The 21,963-nt window shown below is 46.8% G+C and overlaps 1 protein-coding gene across 1 annotated transcript in view; it reads left to right on the top strand.

Annotated features, from left to right (window-relative positions):
* The window catches only part of LOC146007516 (uncharacterized), a 61,478-nt gene that overhangs the window by 30,508 nt on the left and 9,007 nt on the right, over window positions 1-21,963 (top strand). The gene's annotated exons all lie outside the window — the stretch shown is intronic.

The following is a 21,963-nucleotide window of genomic DNA, read 5'->3' as shown; positions in this document are numbered from 1 at the left end:
TGTGCCCCACCTGCAGTGCACATGGGTTTGCAAATTTTCCACACAAATTTGTTCTAAGCTCAGTTCTGAATAAGGCCCATAGTGTGCTTAATTGAGACCCATCTGTTAGGGGCAAAAGGGGGTTTTGGGAACTTCATAGCAGATATGGGCTGGTTGGATCCTTGGAGGTGAAAAAATCCAGATGCAATGCAGTTCTCCTGGTTTTCTACCCCTTATTTAGCATTCTCTAGAATTGATTTGGTTTTGATTTCTAGAAATCATTTGCCTCATGTATTAGAGGTGGTATAAAAAACCGGGATACGGTCATTTGGTCTACAAGCATTGAGTCAACACCATTAGATCGACATGGGTCTAGGTCGACAGGGGTTTAGGTCGACAGGTCATTAGGTCAAAAGTTTCTAGGTCGACATGGGGTTTGTCACTGTTTTTTGTGCCGACAGGCGGTATTAAATGCCCTACCATCCACTAGGGCAGTGATTCCCAACCCTGGTCCTCAAGTACCCCCAACAGTGCACGTTTTCCAGGTCACCCGGCAGGTGCACTCATTATTCAGGCACATTTGAAAAGAGCCACAGGTGGAGCTAATTATAGCACTTGTGATTCTGTGTGGAGACCTGCAAAACGTGCACTGTACTTGAGGACCAGGGTTGGGAACCACTGGACTAGGGCCTGGTGGGAGAATAGAATAGTGTGCCTGAAACATTGACAGGGGATGCGGTGCACTTTAAACTATGTCCATGTTGACTGTGTGGACATTCGGGTAAAAAAACAGTGAAAAACCCCATGTCTACCTTTTCACTGTCGACCTAGACACTGTTGACCTAATGCTTGTGTCGACCTAGAGCCATGTTGACCTAATGCTTGTCGACCAAGAAATTGTAGACCAAACGATCCAAACCCATAAAACCAGGGGGATTTCAGATCACTCCCCATTAATAATAGAGCTATTGGAATCTATTGACAAAGGATGTTCATTTTGGGATTTTTTTTAGGTACTTGTCGCATCGCAGACCATATCGCATGCGATGTTCCACAATGTCATACAATTTTAAAATTGTATGGCATCGTATATGGCATACAATGCCATACAATGCGATGGGATGCGATTATAACTTGTATAAGCTCCCCAATGGGTGCTTACAATGTTAAATGCACCCCCACGCCACCCCCCAAGTATAAACGTGAACCCGAAGCGTGGCGAGCGGTGGCGGTACGCGTCCTACAACCTTTTCATACCCCCACTATCCACGTCGGCGTGGCGTTGATTCTATAAAGTGTGGCGAGCGCAACGAGCCACCGAGCCCGAAGCGTGGCGAGCGGACGCGCAGAACTTCACAGGTATACGCGTCCACTCGCTGCGCTCGCCACGCTTCGGGCTCGGTCGCCACACTTTATAATATCAACTCCACGCCGACGTGGATAGTGGGGGTATGAAAAGGTCGTAGGACGCGTACCGCCGCCCCTCGCAGACTCGCTGCGCTCGCCACGCTTCGGGTTCACGTTTATACTTGGGGGGTGGCGTGGGGGTGCATTTAACCATTGTAAGCACCCATTAGGGTGCTTATACAAATTAACATCGTATATGGGTCAAAATCGCATCGCATGCCATCCGGTGTATGGCATGCGATGCGATAAAAATTCGGCCGACTAATTATTGTGGGCGCCGTGCTAGTACACAAGGACCTTTTTTTACATTACATATACATTATACAATAAATGTATTGTTTTACAATATGTATTTGCAAAGTAAACATATAGCATATTAAATAGCGTATGCATATCATATATTTTGTCCAGCCATCACACAAAGAAAGCAGGGATTACATAAGAGGAAATAAAAGGTATTGCATCCACAAATTTATTCCAGAGAAATAGGTGGGTCTTGAGCAGCCGTTCTAGTTAAATACCACATCGTTGTTTTGAAGTTAGCATGGATCAGTTGTCTTGTGGTAAGAGGAAGCGTGGTTATATAAGACTAGGTGATTCATCGCGCCCTACGGGCGCTCTTCACACTGTCGTAAGGGGCTGCGCCCCCTTAATTTGTGAACGTTTGTATATGAGAAATATGGTTAGAATTGTATGAAAGATGCCCTGTATTGCAACTGAGGTGTCCGCGAATCGCGGGAGGGGGGGTCGCGGAGGGTGCCGCGAATTGCAGGAGGGGGGGTCGCGGGGGGTGCCGCGAATTGCAGGAGGGGGGGTTGTGGGGGGGTGGATGCTGCGAATCGCGGGAGGGGAGGGATTGCAGAGAATCGCGGGAGGGGGGTCGCAGGGTGGTTTGCCGCAAATCGCGGGAGGGGGGTTACGGGGGCGGGGGTTGCGGCGAATCATGGTAGGCGCGGTCGCGGGGGGTGTGCCGTGAATCACGGGAGGGGGGGTCACGGGGTGGGGTGCCGAGAATCGCGGGGGGGTGTGTGTGTGCCGTGAATCGCGGGAGTGGGGGTTGCGGGGGGGATGGGGGGGTGTGACGCGAATCGCCACAAGAAAAAATCAACACAGAAAGGTCAACACATGTAAATGTTGACATAAGTGTGGCACTTCATTGGTGTCCATGTCGACACATGAGAATGAATATGAAAACATTCAAAAAATGAAAAAAAAAAACTTCAAAAACTCATGTCAACCTTTTTCATTGTCGACCATAGCCATGTCAGTGTTTTCCATGTGCAATTTAATTCTGGAGCTGCCGCGAATCGCGGGGGGGGTGCCGCAAATTGCGGGAGGGGGGGTCGCGGGGGTGGGTGCCGCGAATTGCGGGAGGGGGGGTTACGGGGCGGGGGTTGCGGCGAATCATGGGAGGGGGGGTCGCGGGGGTGTGCCGTGAATCACGGGAGGGGGGGTCACGGGGTGGGGTGCCGAGAATCGCGGGGGAGGTGTGTGTGTGTGTGTGCCGTGAATCGCGGGAGTGGGGGTTGTGGGGGGGTGTGACGCAAATCGCCACAAGAAAAAATCAACACAGAAAGGTCAACACATGTAAATGTTGACATAAGTGTGGCACTTCATTGGTGTCCATGTCGACACATGAGAATGAATATGAAAATATTCAAAAAATGAAAAAAAAAAACTTCAAAAACTCATGTCAACCTTTTTCATTGTCGACCATAGCCATGTCAGTGTTTTCCATGTGCAATTTAATTCTGGAGCTGCCGCGAATCACAGGGGGTGCCGCGAATTGCGGGAGGGGGGGGGGTCGCGGGGTTGGGTGCCGCGAATCGCGGGAGGGCGGGGTTCACAGGGGTTCCGGTGGGGGGTTGCCGCGAATTGCGGGAGGTGGGGGGTCACAGGGGGTGCCGCGAATCGCGGGAGGGGGGGTTGCGGGGGGGGTGTGACGCGAATCGCCACAAGAAAAAATCAACACAGAAAGGTCAACACATGTAAATGTTGACATAAGTGTGCCACTTCATTGGTGTCCATGTTGACACATGACAATGAATATGAAAACATTCAAAAAATGAAATAAATCTTCAAAAACTCATGTCAACCTTTTTCATTGTCGACCATAGCCGTGCCAGTGTTTTGCATGTGCCATTTAATCCTGGGGCTGCCGCGCATCGCGGGGGGTGCCGCGATTTGCGGGAGGGGGGGGGTTGCGGGGGGTGGGTGCCGCAAATCGCGGGAGGGCGGGGTTCATGGGGGTTCCGGTGGGGGGTTGCCACGAATTGCGGGAGGGGGGGGTCGCGGGGGGTGCCGCGAATCGCCGGAGGGGGGGTTGCGGGGGGTGTGACGCGAATCGCCACAAGAAAAAAATCAACACAGAAAGGTCAACACATGTAAATGTTGACATAAGTGTGGCACTTCATTGGTGTCCATGTCGACACATGAGAATGAATATGAAAATATTCAAAAAATGACAAAAAAACTTTAAAAACTCATGTCAACCTTTTTCATTGTCGACCATAGCCATTTCAGTGTTTTCCATGTGCAATTTAATTCTGGAGCTGCCGCGAATCACGGGGGGGTGCCGCGAATTGCGGGAGGGGGGGTCGCGGGGGTGGGTGCCGCGAATCGCGGGAGGGCGGGGTTCACAGGGGTTCCGGTGGGGGGTTGCCGCGAATTGCGGGAGGTGGGGGGTCACGGGGGGTGCCGCGAATCGCGGGAGGGGGGGTTGCGGGGGGGTGTGACGCGAATCGCCACAAGAAAAAATCAACAGAGAAAGGTCAACACATGTAAATGTTGACATAAGTGTGCCACTTCATTGGTGTCCATGTCGACACATGACAATGAATATGAAAAAATTAAAAAAATTAAAAATAAATGTTCAAAAACTCATGTCAACCTTTTTCATTGTCGACCATAGCCATGTCAGTGTTTTGCATGTGCCATTTAATCCTGGGACTGCTGAGAATTGCGGGGGGGGGGGGGGGGTGCCGCGAATCGCGGGAGGGGGGTCGCAGGGGGGATGCCGCCAATCGTGCAAGGGGGGGTCGCGGGGGGGGTTCTTTTTGCCGCGAATCGGGGGGGGGGGGTCACGGGGGAGGGTTTGCCGCGATTCGCGGGAGGGGGGTCGCGGGGTGGTGGTTATGCCGCGAATTGCGGGAGGGGTCGTGGGGGGGTTCTTTTTGCAGCGAATCGCGGGAGGGGGGGTCGCGGGGGTGTTTTTGCTGCGAATCGCGGTAGGGGGGGTCGCGGGGGAGCGGGTGTTTTTGCCGCGAATCGCGGGAGGGGGGGGCGTGCGGGGGGGGAGGTTTTGCCGCAAATCGCGGGAGGGGGGCGCTCACCTGGTGGCTGTGGAGTAGCAGTGCTGGGCAACATGGGAAGGCAGTGGGTGTATGGCACTGTCTGTGGGCTCACTGGGCTGGTTCTCTGTCACATACCTCCCAACATGACCCTCTCCAGGAGGGACACAATGCTCTGTTTCTAGACTTCCCCTTAATGTATGATTACCATCACCTGTTTTAAACAGGTTAATTTCTCAGAAAGGTGTTAAGCACAGATAAAGGCAATCACACATTAAGAGGAAAGTCCAGGAACAGAGCGTTATAGACACAGACACCCACTTTGAGTGACAGATGTAGCCAAATATATAGGAGATTCCCATAAAAGAAAAAAAAAAATCCATGTATTTACCTCTATCAACAGTGGCCTCTACCCAATCCATCTTAAATTTGATGCTACCTGGCTGACAAAAATGGGCCCTGTGGGCCAGTGGCGTAACTTTTTGATTCACGGCACCCTAATTTATCATAATATTTTTCAAGGCACCCCTAGGCCAAAATTTTGTTACTGAGAGTTTCAGAAAAAAATATTAAATTAAATAAATTGTGATTAAATTGTATCCTTCGGTCCAGTTATATGGTGAGGAACATGATTCACTTCTGTTTACCCACATATTTTATAATTGGAAGCCATGAGCACTGATTTTGCCTATTTCATTAGCCATAAATAATTTTAATTGGTTCTGGACCACCAACCTCAGGCACCCCAGGGAGCCTAGGCACACAGTTTAGGAACCACTGGTGTAACTATTAAATGGGTGGCCCCCCTGCCGAAAATTTTGGTAGCACACCCCCAACCCTGCCTTACCCCTCCGCATCCCACATGCTGCTGCCATGTTCTTGGCAGGGACCCGCAGATCTTGTCTGCTGTCCAGCGCTCCTCGAACTCCTGCTAATGAAAACGGACCCTCACAAAATGGCTTCTTGATCACATCAATTATGCTGCTTTCCCACTGCCTAAATGGGTAAAGACCAGGTATTTGTAAACGGGTCTTTAAACGGGTAAGAGCTATAAAGACCCTTTCCCACTGCAGCTCTTAAACAGTACTTTGCCATTTAAATGCCGTTTTTGTCACATTCACATATACCCATTTAAGCAACCCATTTAAACCCATAGTAAACATGGGCTGTCATATAGAATGGACTTTTCTGCCCCCACAGGACCACAATGATGACGTTTTGAGAGAACAAATGGAGGGGGTGGGGAGTGGTCTGATCAGTGTTGCAATAATGGCAGATAGAGCACATGTCTCTGCTGAGTTTCAGGGGTCTGCGGTCGCAGTATGTCCTCATTAAACAGGGGTGTGGATGTTGTGGACTGGGCTTGTTCCACAGGTGGGGTTAATGTTTGTTCTGCACACGACTGTGCTGCTTCATGCTGACTTTCGGCTGCTGCCAGGCTAGATGATAATGCTACTGGATTAGCAAGTGCAGAATGCCCGAAAACCACCATGCATTGGTCGAAGTACAACCACTCCCTACGTGCAGAGCCGCTTCGGTTCCGGTTCTGGTCTAGTACATTGCATACTTGTCTACTTTTGAAAATTAGTTTCAGGGAGATTATAGTTGGAAATAGAATTTTGCACAGCGCCCCATTGAGGAGGCTTGTCATGCTCCACCCACAGGGCGTGTCTAGTTCCATATATGGAGAGATTGTGAACGTGGCACCCCCCCCCCCCCCCCCCCAAAATGTAACAGTGTAATGTGGGCTAGGTGAAATTAGGGAGATTTGTAGACTAATGAGGGAGAGAGGGAGATTGCTGCTATTTCAGGGAGTCTCCTACAGAATGCAGGAGGGTAGGCAACTATGGTACATTGTGGAATAAGCATTTCAATGCCTTCAGCTTATTTATAATTTGCGTAGTGGTTCTTCTAAATCCTAATGCTGTTATCATATTGCTGATATTAAGGTATATTGCAGCATCCTTTACCGTACCGGTCATCTGACACATGATTTCTTCTTCCCCACGAATTCGAAGGAGTTCCCTGATCTCTTCCTCTGTCCAACTGGGCATGGTAGCAGAATGTAAACAGCAGTACAGCACAAAAACGTTTTAGCTCTTCACTGTCTGCTGTGATTACTTCCTGGATGTGGTGACTGTACAGTCATCACAAGCAAGAAGCCAATCATGTTCTTAACCTTTATTATTATTACTAAATACCATTTAAGACCCTTTCCCACTGGCAAAAAAACTGCTCTTAAATGGGTAAAACTCTGCTTTTTACCCATTTAAAAAAAAATGGTATTTTTAAACGGGTACAGCAACCTGGAGCATTCCCACTGCAGCGCTACCCATTTAAAAAGGCTTAAAAAATGGCAAATTGCCATTTAAGAGCTGCAGTGGGAAAGGGGTATCACAGAGCATCCTCTCCCAAAAACAAAAAAAAACACGTTCCGGAGAAAACACCATATTCACAATTGAAACCATGAAAATGGGTCATTTATCAGGGATTTTTTCTCCCGCCAAAGTCAGTCACTTTGCACTAGGACAAGCTCGTACTCTCTTTTACTAAGCTAAAGTATATTAATAAACCACTCTAAAGGTGCCCATACACTAGTAAGATTTATCTTCAGATCTGGCTGGTTGGGACAAAAACATGGTGATGGATGAGTGACAGTTTGTCAGTTTTCCAGCATTTCCAAGCTGTCAGCTGTCATTTGCTCTCATCCATAACCATGTTTTTGTTCCAACCAGACAGATCTGCAGATAAATCTGCGTGTGTATGGCCACCTTAACACCGGGGCTATTACACAATGGACGCCGTAGTACAGGAGGGTAGTCTAATACTCTGCCACTGGGTAGTGCCTAGAGACGGCCTTTTATAGGGAGTGGTACTAATGTGGCACCAACATGAAGTTACATTTCTTTGAATAAAGTAATATTTTAAGAATTTTTCCACAATAAACATTACAAAGAAAAAAAAACAACAGAAAGGCCATTGGGTACAAATTAAAAAGTATAAAAGGTATATAGTAAGCAAAAGTAGTAAAAAAATAATCCATAAACTAAATGGAGCAGGTTAACAAATACATTAGCAAATAGACAGTTCCGTCCCCACACAAACCAAAATAACATAAATGTACCAGACACCAAGTATAGTCAATCGTTGGATGAATTGCATAGTAGTGGACCAGACCACCCACCCACCCCATTTCTCATGGAATTTAGCCATAGCATTACCTGGTTTATTATTATTTATGTGTTGTGCTTAAACACACCATTAACCAACACCCTCCATTTGCCCGGATCAGGATGGGTAGAAGCAAAGCAAACTCGTGCTATAATTACCTTGGCCAAAGTAGAAAGGTATAGCACATATTTATACAATGCTCAGGAATGTGCCTCATCCAAATCAAGACCAAATAGACATATTCTAGGGTTGAGAGAATAAAATGTAAGTACCATATCATCCCACACCTGAGACCAGGACATAATCAATGGGCTAGTCCATAATAGATACCAAAACCCAGAGCCAGTGCTCCCACATTTAGCACACAGATCGTTCTCATGAAGTTACATGTTTAATTGCCTGTCCCTATAAATTGTAAACAGAGCATCGCACATCTCCCTGCTGCCACCAGGGAAGGGGCCAGAGCCACCTATACTGGCACCAGGAAGGGGAAGCACTGGTCATCTCCATGGGCACTGGGCAGAGTGGAGGCAGAAAGATGAGACGGTTACTAGAAGACTGGCACCTGTCATCCACAGTACCGCAGGTGCCCAGGGAATACCAGCATCACCAGACCCAGTAACAAGGAGTTGGGCTTCAGCTTACTGGCTGCGCGAACCTACTCCGAATAACTTGTACTCACTAATAGTATGAAATGGGTGAGGGGAAAGGGAAAGAGTGATATTTCTATATATGTATGTTATTTCCAGCAGATGGACACAGAAGCAGGAATACCTCGGAGGGACATCTTATTCTGTCTCCAGGATATAAAACAGAAGATAACATCACACAGGACTCTCCAGAAGAAACCTCCATTACCCTAAATATACAGCCAGTGCTTCACAGTGCAGATAAATCACCTGATACCTCTGATTCTGAGGACTGTTCTCCTGGTAACTCAGATACTGCTACACATAGAGCAGCTCATACAGGGGCTAACATATTTACCTGTTCTGAATGTGATACATATTTTATAAATCAGTCAGCTTTAATTAGACATCAGAGAACTCACTCAGTTAAGCAACTATTCCCATGTTCCAAGCGTGGGAAATGTTTTACCCAGAAATCAACTCTTCTTTCACATCAGAGAACTCACAAAGGTGAGAAGCCGTTTCCATGTTCTGAGTGTTGTAAATCTTTTGCCCGGAAATCAAATCTAGTTACACATGAGAGAACTCACACAGGTGATCAGTTATTTCCATGTTCTGAGTGTGGGAAATCTTTTACCACAAAACCGAGCCTTGTTCGACACGAGAGAACCCACACAGGTGAGAAACCATTTCCATGTTCTGAGTGTGGGAAATGTTTTTCCCAGAAATCACATCTTGTTATGCATGGGAAAACTCACACAGGTGAGAAGCCATTTCCGTGTTCTGAGTGTAGGAATGCTTTTGTAAAGATATCAGATCTTGTTAGACATGAGCGAACTCACACAGGTGAGAAGCCATTTCCTTGTTCTGAGTGTGGGAAATCTTTTGCTTTGAAATCAGCTCTTGTTATGCATGAGCGAACTCACACAGGTGAGAAGCCGTTTACATGTACAGAATGCGGATGCTCTTTTACCATGAAATCAGCTCTTGTTAAACATGAGCGAACTCACACAGGTGAGAAACCATTTCCATGTTCTGAGTGTGGGAAATCTTTTACCACAAAATCAGGTCTTGTTAGACATGAGCGAACTCACACAGGTGAGAAGCCATTTCCTTGTTCTGAGTGTGGGAAATCTTTTGCTTTGAAATCAGCTCTTGTTATGCATGAGCGAACTCACACAGGTGAGAAGCCGTTTCCATGTACAGAATGCGGATGCTCTTTTACCATGAAATCAGCTCTCGTTAAACATGAGCGAACTCACACAGGTGAGAAACCATTTCCATGTTCTGAGTGTGGGAAATCTTTTACCACAAAATCAGGTCTTGTTAAACATGAGCGAACTCACACAGGTGAGAAGCCATTTCCTTGTTCTGAGTGTGGGAAATCTTTTACCACAAAATCAGGTCTTGTTAAACATGAGAGAACTCACACAGGTGAGAAACCATTTCCATGTTCTGAGTGTGGGAAATGTTTTTCCCGGAAATCACATCTTGTTATACATGGGAAAACTCACACAGGTGAGAAGCCATTTCCATGTTCTGAGTGTAGGAATGCTTTTGTAAAGAAATCAGATCTTGTTAGACATGAGCGAACTCACACAGGTGAGAAGCCATTTCCTTGTTCTGAGTGTGGGAAATCTTTTGCTTTGAAATCAGCTCTTGTTATGCATGAGCGAACTCACACAGGTGAGAAGCCGTTTCCATGTACAGAATGCGGATGCTCTTTTACCATGAAATCAGCTCTCGTTAAACATGAGAGAACTCACACAGGTGAGAAACCGTTTCCATGTACAGAATGCGGATGCTCTTTTACCACGAAATCTAATCTTGTTAGGCATGAGAGAACTCACACAGGTGAGAAACCATTTGCATGTCCTGAGTGTGGGAAATCTTTTGCCCAGAAATCCCTGCTTGTCCGACATGAGAACTCACACAGGTGAGAAACCATTCCCATGTTCTTAGGGCACGATTCAGTCCTGATTGTTGGGCTGTGAGTTTTCAGAGACCAGCGATCAGGTAAACTCTGCACCACACAAGTACATTCCCGCCCATGTGCACAGCTGCGAATGCGATTGCAGCCGTGCAATAGTGGAAATTCATTTAACCATCAAATAAATTCCCCCCCACACCCCCATGTGTAGTGCCCCAAAAGCTGAGACTTAGCAGTGCGATGGCTGTGGAGAGATCAGAACCACGGCACTCCAAGAAAATGCCGGCATTACACCCCCAAACGCCCAGCGCCTGTCAATCAACTTGCGTACGGCCATTGTCCTTTGTGGAACTCTCCTACATACCATGATATAGAGCAGAGAAAGAGGTAAAACCATGTGTATGTAAATAATACTGCTGTTAAAACAGGGTAAAGACCCCACGGATCCAGAAACATATAGACCAATATCACTGATACCATCTGAGGCTAAAATATTGGTGAAGATCTTGGTGACAAGGTTGAATAAACATATAGAACAAATTATTTACCCCAATCAGCCTGGGTTCTTGCCTGGTAAATCATCTTCTATAAATATAAGAAGTGTTCAGACATTTACAGATACCACAGAATAAAGCGAATGATGCAGCGATAATGTCATTAGATGCCTTTATGGCATTTGATGCGAGAGAATGGTTGTATTTATGGGAGGTAATGAGGGCGTTCGGGTCAAACTTCATAAGACGGATACAGCTGCATTACACCGAGTATGGATCATTTGGTCTACAGCAAGAAGGTCGACACCATTAGGTCGACATGGCTTTAGGTTGACACAAGCATTAGGTCAATTTGGGCAAGGTCAACATGGGGTTTTTCACTGTTTTTTTTACAACACAGTTGACATGGACACAAGTTAAAATGCACCGCGTACCCTCGCATGGCTCGCTGCGCTTGCCATGCTTCGGGCATGGTCCCTCAGTACACTATTTTATTCTCCCACCATGCTCTAGTGCAGGGGTGGCCAACCCATCTGAGACAAAGAGCCAAAGAATGTCCTGTTAAGAAAAAGTTGCACCCCATTTTTAAATGTTAAATATATATATAACTCAAAACTTGGGAGGCACTCACAGGTCTTATAGTGCAGTAAATAAAGTAATAGGAAGAGGACACTGAGGTCTCATCAAGCTTGTGTGTGTGTGTGTGTGTGTGTGTGTGTGTGTGTGTGTATGTATATATATATATATATATATATATATATATATATATATATATATATCATTCCCCAATTGTGGTATAGCGCCTAGAATATTAAGATGTCCACAATTTCCTTAGAGATCCACAAAATGATAAAGTGTTTTTTCAATATTGTGCTTTATTCGTTTCTTCGTAGTATAACAAGTGTCCCAACGCGTTTCGTCTTTACAAAGACTTCATCAGGGGAACAGTTTACAATCTTTATAGTGTATCACAGGTGATGTGATCCATTGAAAAAACAATATAGTTATAAGTAGTCGATCCTTATTCCCTAATAGAATATCAATCCGTAATTATGAAAGACTCTTTAGCACAAAATTCATAATCACATTATAAAAATAACCACAAGGGTTTTTGGTGAAGTAATTCCTAGTGGCTGTCCTATGATACCATAACAGAACCCACAAAATTCTTGATATAGATGCCAGTGATTTAAAGCTCCTGTAGGGACCTCCTTCTCCTGTAGGGTAAGCCACTAGAATTCTGAGAATTCTTGTCGGCTTTCAAGCAGGGCAAATTAATGACACCGTTGCAATCTATGCAGATGATTTGCTGATTTTTCGGTCCGATTATGCAAAATCGGCTCCCAGCATACTGAATATAATAAAGATCTATGGCAGCTATTACGGGTTTGGTGTGAAATTCAATAAATCAAGTATTCTCACTTTAAAATATTTAAATATCTTGGAATCTGGATATTGAGAGACCCCTATGAGTTTACGCAATTGAACATGCAGCCGCTATTGGTTTATTTAAGTGCTAAATTTAAATTTTGGAGTAAACGGTACTGCTTTCCTAGCACGGCGCCCACGTTCTAGATTGTATGTGTGGGGCTGATATCGCAAGCATCTCATGCATCTTATGTGTTTGTGCGGCATAAGATGCATGAGATGATGCAATCGACGAGATTTTTACATTGGAATTAATGTAAAAAGCCCCCAAAACCCCAATTTTAATTGCTAACCCCCCCCCTCATGGTTGAAATGGCCCCCCCCATTGTTAACGCCACCCCACTATTGACGCCAACCCGAAGCGTGGCGAGCGGCGGATGTACGCGTCCGACCTTTTCATACCCCCACTATCCACGTCGGCGTGGAGTTGATTTTATATAGTGTGGCGAGCCCCGCGAGGGGACGCGGAATACATGTAAAGTAGTCCGCTGCGCTCGCCACACTATATAAAATCAACTCTACGCCGACGTGGATAGTGGGGGTATGAAAAGGTCGGAGGACGCGTACTGCCGCCCCTCGTGGGCTCGCTGCGCTCGCCACGCTTAGGGTTGGCTTTGATAGTGCTGGTGGCGTTAACAATGGTTATTGGGGGCTTACGATTTTTTATCTCTTGGATCTCATGGATCTCATGCATCTTGTGGATGCATAAGATCCATGAGATTAAAAAATCGGGTCCATCGCGTTGATTGTATGCCTTAAGTACCTTAAACTTAAGGCATACAATCAATGAGACGGGCGCCGTACTAGGAAAGCAGTACCGAGTAAACTATTACTGACTGTCATGGGTTGTGTCAACTTGATAAAAATGATTGTGTTACCTAAATTTCTCTATGTTCTACAACAGTCACCAATATACTGTATCTACTGTTATCTGTTTTTAATAAAAATAAACCGTTTAATCTCTTCATTCAAATCAACACATTAATGAGGAAGAAAGGTCAGGGTGGTATTGCCCTTCCCAATTCTAGAATGTACTATTTATCTGGTCAGTTAAAGCTTAAAAGGGACTGGGTGATGACTAGAGACAGGATTATATGCATTTGCATATTTTGCCCATTCTCACTGGTTATTGCAGATTTTACATAAAATCTAGTGATGGTGCATATTTTAGGCCCCGCCCTCTTCCCACCCACGAGTCACAGCACTGCTTTCCCTGCTTCTGCTGGCCAGGTAGTGGTAGAGTGTGCAGGCTGGGGCAATATATGCGCAGTGTGGGGACCCTTGGATGTACGCTAACTCGGACACTGCTCCAGTTTGCCAATCCATGTTTATAAAAGTCAGTCGGGGCGGATGCCATTACGAAGCTACTGAACCTTTGCCTGCCCCTGGCCTGGGACTTTACACCAAGAGACAGAGGGCCTTATTCTAGTTCACTCTTTCTGACAAAATCCTTCTTAGATGACAAAACCATGAGCGCTGCAGGGGGGCAGATGTAAAATGTGCAGAGAGAATTAGATTTGGGTGAGTTATTTTGTTTCTGTGCAGGGTAAATACTGGCTGCTTTATTTTTACACTGCAATATAGATCTTACTTTGAAGTAAAAGACAACTCAAATCTAATTCTCTCTGCACATGTTACATCTGCCCCACCTGCAGTGCACATGGTATTGTCCATCTAAGCAGTGGCGTCACTAGGCAGGTGCGGGGGGTGTGGGCCACACCGGTTGTCACCAGTCTCTGGGGTGACACCTTCTGCAGTGGCAGCGCAGAGCTTTGAGAGCTGAGGACAGCGCCTGGGCTTCCTGGCTGTCAGTGATAATGACTGACAGCCAGCAGGCTGAGAGTGTGAGCGGCGCACAGCACAGGGGAGCGGGGCGGTAGGCTGACTGGCATGCTATACTGTACTATGCACACTGCGCAGTGTGCAGGGAGGCTGGGCAGCTGGCAGTGTAGAGCGGGTGCCTCCCCCTCCTGCTCTGGGGATTGGCCACCCGTGGATGGAGGAGGGACCCGGGTAGCTTGGGCATGCACTGTGCAGGCTGTCACTTAATGGGGGGGGGTCATCTTCTTGGCGGGTAATTGAATCTGCAGCCGGCGACGTTTTGTGTTGCGCACTGTGCAGCAAGTTCAAGTTGAGTTCTTCTGCTACTCCGTCCAGCCTCCTCCACCTCCTGTCCCAGTGACCTGAGTAAGTTAGGACTGGAGGAGTCCTATCCAGCCTGCCTGGTTCTTCTGTGTGGTGGAATGACAAGTCAGACACTGGCACTGCTCCCTAAACCCTGGACTGGTCTCTGGTGCATCTATTTGTTGGTGAGTGACTGAGACTGTCTTTGTCTGCACTGCAGCAGATAAGTAAGTTAGTACTGGTCTGTGAGTCAGGGTGTGGGGCCTGGAGGAGCAACAGTAGGTATAATAATGTATGCTGCGCTGGAATATTTGGCACTGTGGGCCAGGGGAATATATGACACTGTGGGGTATATGTCTGGCACTATGGGGGCATATGTGTAATGGACATCATGGTGTGGGGTGTAATGGGTAGCATTACGGTGTGGGGAGTATTGTGTAATTGCCATCACAGTGTGGGGTGTAATTGGCATCACGGTGTGCGGCGTATTGTGTAATTAGCATCATGGTGTGGCATAATGGGCATCATTGCGTGTGGTGCAATGGGCATCAAGGTGTGCGGCATATTGTGTAATTGGCATCACGGTGTGTGGTGTAATGGGCATCACGGTGTGCGGCGTAATGGGCATCACGGTGTGCAGCGTATTGTGTAATTGACATCACGGTGTGTGGCATAATGGGCATCATGGTGTGCGGTGTAATGAGCACCACGGAGTGCGGCATAATGGGCATCATGGTGTGCTGTGTAATGGGCATCACGGTGTGCGGCTTATTGTGTAATTGGCATCACGGTGTGTGGCGTAATGGGCATCACGGTAAGTGGTGTAATGGGCATCACGGTGTGCGGCATAATGTGTAATTGGCATTACGGATAAACAAGCATCCTGTCTCCAGCTTCTGGGGGGGGGGGGTGTGACACAGGATTTTGTCAGAAAGAGTGAACTAGAATAACCCCCAGACTTCTGCAGAAGAGGAGGCGGGAATAATAATGAGGATTACCTACAACTCACACTATGACCTGTGATATAAGGGTGCCCCCACCCAGAGTTTTTCCTTTTTTCTCCTCCTCCCTTGGCATTGTATCATTGCAACTGTTACTCTGGGGTGCACCACTGACTGTCCCATACAGAGGCACCATAAGACACACACTGTCTGAGTGCTCTGGGATCCATTGTTCCTTATACTAGGGAAATAGTCAGTCCTCACAGATCAAAATCATCATCCTTCATTATTTCTTGCTCCATAAATACCAGTGCGGTTATACTCTTTATCCTTCCCCAAGCACCTTTCCCTCTCCCTTTTCTACTTACAGATTGGGGGAAGGAAGACGGGGGTCTCAAGGTTATATTATCTACTGTTGGCCTCAATGTTTGATGATTGGCTGATTAAGTTCAATGGAAAAATGGTCAGCTGATATTGGTCCACTGACCTCCGAGGAATGGGCAATAGCTGGTGCAAACCGCAACAAACTCAATAAAGGCGCCACAGATCTTATTTGTGTATGTCAATATTGGTGAAAATGGGGGGTAGGACTTGGAAACAGTGCCCTAAAACAGGCATGTCCAATGTTGGCCCTCCAGATGTTCTGAAACTACACATCCCAGCATGCTTTGCAATAGTTTAGCATTTTCTAATAGCAAAACTGTGGCAAAGCATGCTGGGATGTGTAGTTTCACAACATCTGGAGGGCCAACGTTGGACATGCCTGCCCTAAAAGCAGAAGAGAACCTGGTTCCTTTTGGCATTTATTTAGGGAATGTGAGGTTCTAAGGGCATTTTGGGATAAAGTGAACAAGCCTTGATCAACAGGGGCATACCAAGCTCCGTGCTGACTCCTAAAGGCTGTGTGCTAAATATTTGTTTGGGCGGCTCTCTAACATGCAATGCTGTGTAATACGCAGCATTGCATGTGGCTGAAATTCCGCCAAGGTATTAATAGCTAGGTCTTGGCTGTCCGAAGACATCCCTGACTTTGCGGTATGGGTATCTATGGTCAATTACAAGGCTATGCACGAGAAGTGTGTGTGTATATGTATATGTGTATATAGATATATCTCTTATATATTTGGCTACATCTGTCACTCAAAGTGTGTCTGGAGCTATAACGCTGGGTGGAGCCTCTGACTCACATGACTGACTCACATGACAGAGAACCAGCCCAGTGAGCCCACAGACAGTGCCAGACACCCTCTGCCTCTCCATGTTACACAGCAAAGACACAGCTACACACCAGACACACCAGGTGAGCGCCCCACACCTCCATACCTCCCAACATGACCCTCTCCAGGAGGGACAGAATGCTCTGTTTGTGGACTTCCATCTTAATTTATGATTGTCATCACCTGTCATTTTAAACAGGGTAATTGATAAGAAAGGTGTTTAAGCACAGGTGATGGTAATCCATAAATTAAGAAGAAAGTCCAGAAACATAGCAATGTGTCCCTCCTGGAGAGGGTCATGTTGGGTATGCTCCTCCCTCCCCCCCCCCCCCCCATTTACGGCATCCCCACGATTAAATGGCACATGCAAAACACTGACATGGCTATGGTCGACAATGAAAAAGGTTGACAAGATTTATTTTTCACTTTTTCAATGTTTTCATATTCATTCTCATGTGTCGACATGGACAGCAATGAAGTGCCACACTTATGTCAACATTTACATGTGTTGACCTTTCTGTGTTGATTTTTTTCTTGTGGCGATTCGCGGCACCCCCCGCGACCCCCCTCCTGCGATTTGCAGCACACCCCCCGCAATTCGCGGCCCCACCCCGTGACACCCCCCTCCTGCAATTCGCGGCACCCCACGACCCCCCCTCCCACGATTCGCACCAACCCCCCGGGCCCCCCCTCCCGTGGTTCACAGTGCCCCCCACGACCCCCCCTACCGCGATGCCCCACCCCTGACCCCCCCTCCTGTCATTGCGGCAACCCCCGCCCCCGCGACCCACCCTCCCGCGATTCACTGCAACCCCCCGCGCCCCCCCATCCCACGATTCGCGGCACCCCCCCCCCGCGACCCCTCCTCCCGCAATTCACGGCATCCACCCACGACCCCTCCTACCGTGATTTGCGGACACCCCTCACCACCTCCCTCCCCCACACGTGATTCACGGCAACCCCAGGATTAAATGGCACATGCAAAACACTGGCACGGCTATGGTCTACAATGAAAAAGGTTGACATGAGTTTTTGAAGATTTATTTTTCTTTTTTTGAATGTTTCCATATTCATGTGTCGACATGGACACCGATGAAGTGCCACACTTATGTCAACATTTACATGTGTTGAACTTTCTGTGTTGATTTTTTCTTGTAGCAATTTTTTTCCAGTGACAACTATGAACTTTGTGCACGTCAACCTACACATCATCAACCAATTCTTTGTATAATATATAACACCTGTTCTGTTTTACTGTAGGTGTTTTAAGTCAGACCTTTTACTGCTACTATTACTGTTTATGTAAATGCTTCTGAATGACAGCAACATCCTACCATCCTTCTACAAGAATATATAACCAACTAGGTGATTCATCGCGCCCCGCCCCCCCCCCCCCTCCCGCAATTCACGGACCCCCTGCACACACCCCCTCCCGCGATTCGCAAACCCCCCTCGCGCAATTCACGCCCCCTCCCACGCTTTGCGGACCCCCGCCCTCTCCCGCGATTCGCTGACACCTGCGCCCCCTCCCTCCCTTAATTCACGGCACCCCCGCGCCCCTCCCGCAATTCACAGCACCCCTAAGCCCCTCTTTAGTCCCCCGTATACTCACACACCCCTATCACTACCCAGCTTCCTGCTCTCCTGCACCGTAACTTCCACCACTGGGGAGTCGCTGACGCTGTTTGGCCCACATGCCCCTATCATGCCTCATAGCCGAGCCTCCTGCTCTCATGCACCCGAACTCCCACCCAGTAGGAGGAGACACTGACTAAGGGCCACCATCCTGTACTCCTGTGCTGCCACGCTGGACTCTCACCCACTGGCAGAAGCAGCACAGTATCTCCCACCCTCCTCTTTAGTCCCCCTTATGCCCACACACCCCTATCACTACCCAGCCTCCTGTTTTCCTGTGTCGTGACCTCCGCCAGTGGGGAGCCGCTGACTCAGAAACACCCTACTATACTATTGCACACACACCTAAACAACATGCACACACAGCCCCCCCCCCACACCCACAAATGTCACTGTACCATCCACACTATCAATGTACATCTTTCTCTGTAACCGCTTTTTAATTAAACAAAACAATACACACCCCCTTCCACATCATATGCTCTCTATTTAACACATTTCACCTATAACTCAAGTTGCAATACAGGCATCTTTCATACAATTCTAACTATCTTTCTCATACACAAATTTTCACAAATTAAGGGGGCGCAGCCCCTTACGACGGTGTAAAGAGCGCCCGTTGGGCGCGATGAATCACCTAGTATATATATATATATAAATATTAAAGTGTGTTTTATCTATACATACTGCACCATGAAGCGCATTTCTTCTATCTCCCACTAGATATATATATATTTCAGCAGAAATAATAAAAGAGAAGAAAAAATGATGTAAAGATTTGGGTTAGATCGAACAATTCTGGATATGCGCCCGGCGGGTATATCATAAATTATACGGTATGGGGGAAGTATGTAGTATGATTATTATTAGATATGAGAAATTAATAGGGCATCACTTTAAGTTAATGCAATATGTATGCGTCACGTATAGAATTTGTTCTTCATGCGAATGGTTATAATACCTCTAGTATAATGGGGTAGTAGATAAAGTGGTTGGTACATTTTTCCTAGCAGGGCACCCAGATTTCCTACGTACGTTGATGTAGTGAAATCGCGTTGCATCGCATTGGCCATTTTAGTGCCACGCGATGCGATGTTTCCAGGTAATTGATTCACTGCTCTGTATGCCCCAGGGGATCGCATCGCACCTCCCGCAAAATCACATGCGATTTCATAGGGTGTGCGATGCCATTACATTAGCTATACAATAATATCATTGTATGACATACAATGATGTTTTACGCACCCCCCCCCCCCACTATCCATGCCACCCCGAAGCCTGGTGAGCGCAGCGGAATGCGTCCTCCGACCTTTTCATACCCCCACTATCCACGTCGGCATGGAGTTGATTTTACATAGTGTGGCGAGCCACCGAGCCCGAAGCGTGGCGAACAGACGCGGATTACTTCACATGTATTCCGCGTCCGCTCGCCACGCTTCGGGCTCGGTGGCTCGCTGCACTCGCCACACTATAGAAAATCATCTCCACGCAGACGTGGATAGTGGGGGTATGAAAAGGTCGGAGGACCCGTTCCGCCGCCGCACTTTGGGGTGGTGTGGATAGTTGGGGGCGGTGCCTAAAACATCATTGTATGTCATACAATGATATTATTGTATAGCTAATGTAATGACATCGCACACCCTATAAAATCGCATGCGATTTTGCAGGAGATGCGATGCGATGAGATCCCCTGGGGCATACAGAGCAGTGAATCAATTACAATAAAAAATTGCATTGCATCACATCGCACAGCACTAAAAAGGCCCATGCGATGCGATGCAATGTGATTTTCCTACGCAGAATAGCCCACTAAGCTATTTGCCTAGTGGGCGCCCTGCTAGAAAACAAGTACCAAGTGGTTTATTATAAGAGAATAGTTGTCCACTATGAGTGTTTGCACAGCGCTGATGCACCCAATTGTTCCTGCATAGCAGCTATTAGCGTTGTCCTGTGTATCTAGTATATTACTAACCAGGGCTGGACTTTTTACAATTGCTGGTTAGCAAAGTCCGTAGCCTCGGCCATATAAGGCTGTGGTGAGGCCAATCTATAGCAGCCATTGTATCTTGTCGACAATATGTCATCTAAGAACCTTAGGCTCTCTGTAACCTGTTATCAGGCAGTAATGGCGCCTCACTGTCCTCTGTGTTTCTCTGCGTAAAGTGTATATACAGTAGGTATTGCATGTGTATCTTCGGCTGGTAGTTGTTACCCAGCTCTCTGCCTGTATTGTTTATGTCATGTTCAAACTCAATAAAAAAAATTAAAAAGAGTAGTATCCTAGGAGTAAGCAATGGACCAGATCAGAACACAGGATCTGGTCAGATGGACCAGATCAGAACACAGGGACTAACACCAGGGCTGATACAGAATGGACGCCGTAGTACAGGAGGGTAGCCTAATACTCTGCCACTGGGTAGTGCCTAGAGACGGCCTTTTATAGGGAGTGGTACTAATGTGGCACCAACATGAAGTTACATTTCTTTGAATAAAGTGATATTTTAAGAATTTTTCCACAATAAACAATACAAAGGAAAAAAAAAAAAACAGAAAGGCCATCGGGTAAAAATTAAAAAGTATAAAAGGTATATAGTAAGCAAAAGTAGCAAAAAAAGAATCCATAAACTATATGGAGCAGGTTAACAAATACATTAGCAAATAGACAGTTCCGTTCCCAGACAAACCAAAATAACATAAATGTTACAGACACCAAGTATAGTCACTCGTTGGATGAATTGCATAGTAGTGGACTAGACCACCCACCCACCCCATTACTCATGGAATTTAGCCATAGCATTACCTGGTTTATTATTTATGTGTTGTGCTTAAACACACCATTAACCAACACCCTCCATTTACCCGGATCAGGATGGGTATAAGCAAAGCAAACTCGTGCTATAATTACCTCGGCCAAAGTAGAAAGGTATAGCAAATATTTCTACAATGCTCAGGAATGTGCCTCATCCAAATCAAGACCAAATAGACATATTCTAGGGTTGAGAGAATAAAATGTAAGTACCATATCATCCCACACCTGAGACCAGGACATAATCAATGGGCTAGTCCATAATAGATACCAAAACCCAGAGCCAGCGCTCCCGCATTTAGGACACAGATCGTTCTCATGAAGTTCCATGTTTAATTGCCTGTCCCTATAAATTGTACACAGAGCATCACACATCTCCCTGCTGCCACCAGGGAAGGGGCCAGAGCCACCTATACTGGCACCAGGAAGGGGAAGCACTGGTCATCTCCATGGGCACTGGGCAGATGGGAGGCAGAAGGATGAGACTGTTACTAGAAGACTGGCACCTGTCATCCATAGTACCGCAGGTGCCCAGGGAGGACCAGCACCACCAGACCCAGTAACAAGGAGTTGGGCTTCAGCTTACTGGCTGCGCGAACCTACACCCCTCCCCAGCACTTAACGCTGGTTAATACATCTGCCCCAGTGTTCTCATTCCTGAATAGTGTTTCTCCCCTCTCCCCTGTTCTTTACTCCTATTCTGTCTTTCGGGGCTTTGTTAGGCAGAATAGTGACACCCAGTCTTACAGTTCTCTTACACTGCCCGGCTCCCAATACTTCAGTGTCTCCCAATGCACTAATATAATAAGGGTTACCTTGTCTACATAAATCCCATTATTTGCTGCATGATATTTAGAGCTGTAAGAAAGTATTTATAACTGAATAACTTGTACTCACTGATATGAAATGGGT

This window comes from Crinia signifera, chromosome 6, assembly GCF_055691185.1.
Source record: "Crinia signifera chromosome 6, ASM5569118v1, whole genome shotgun sequence".
In the NCBI taxonomy this organism is placed as follows: Eukaryota; Metazoa; Chordata; class Amphibia; order Anura; family Myobatrachidae; genus Crinia; species Crinia signifera.
The sequence above is the reverse complement of the archived record's forward strand: the minus strand, read 5'-3'. Positions and strand labels throughout refer to the sequence as shown.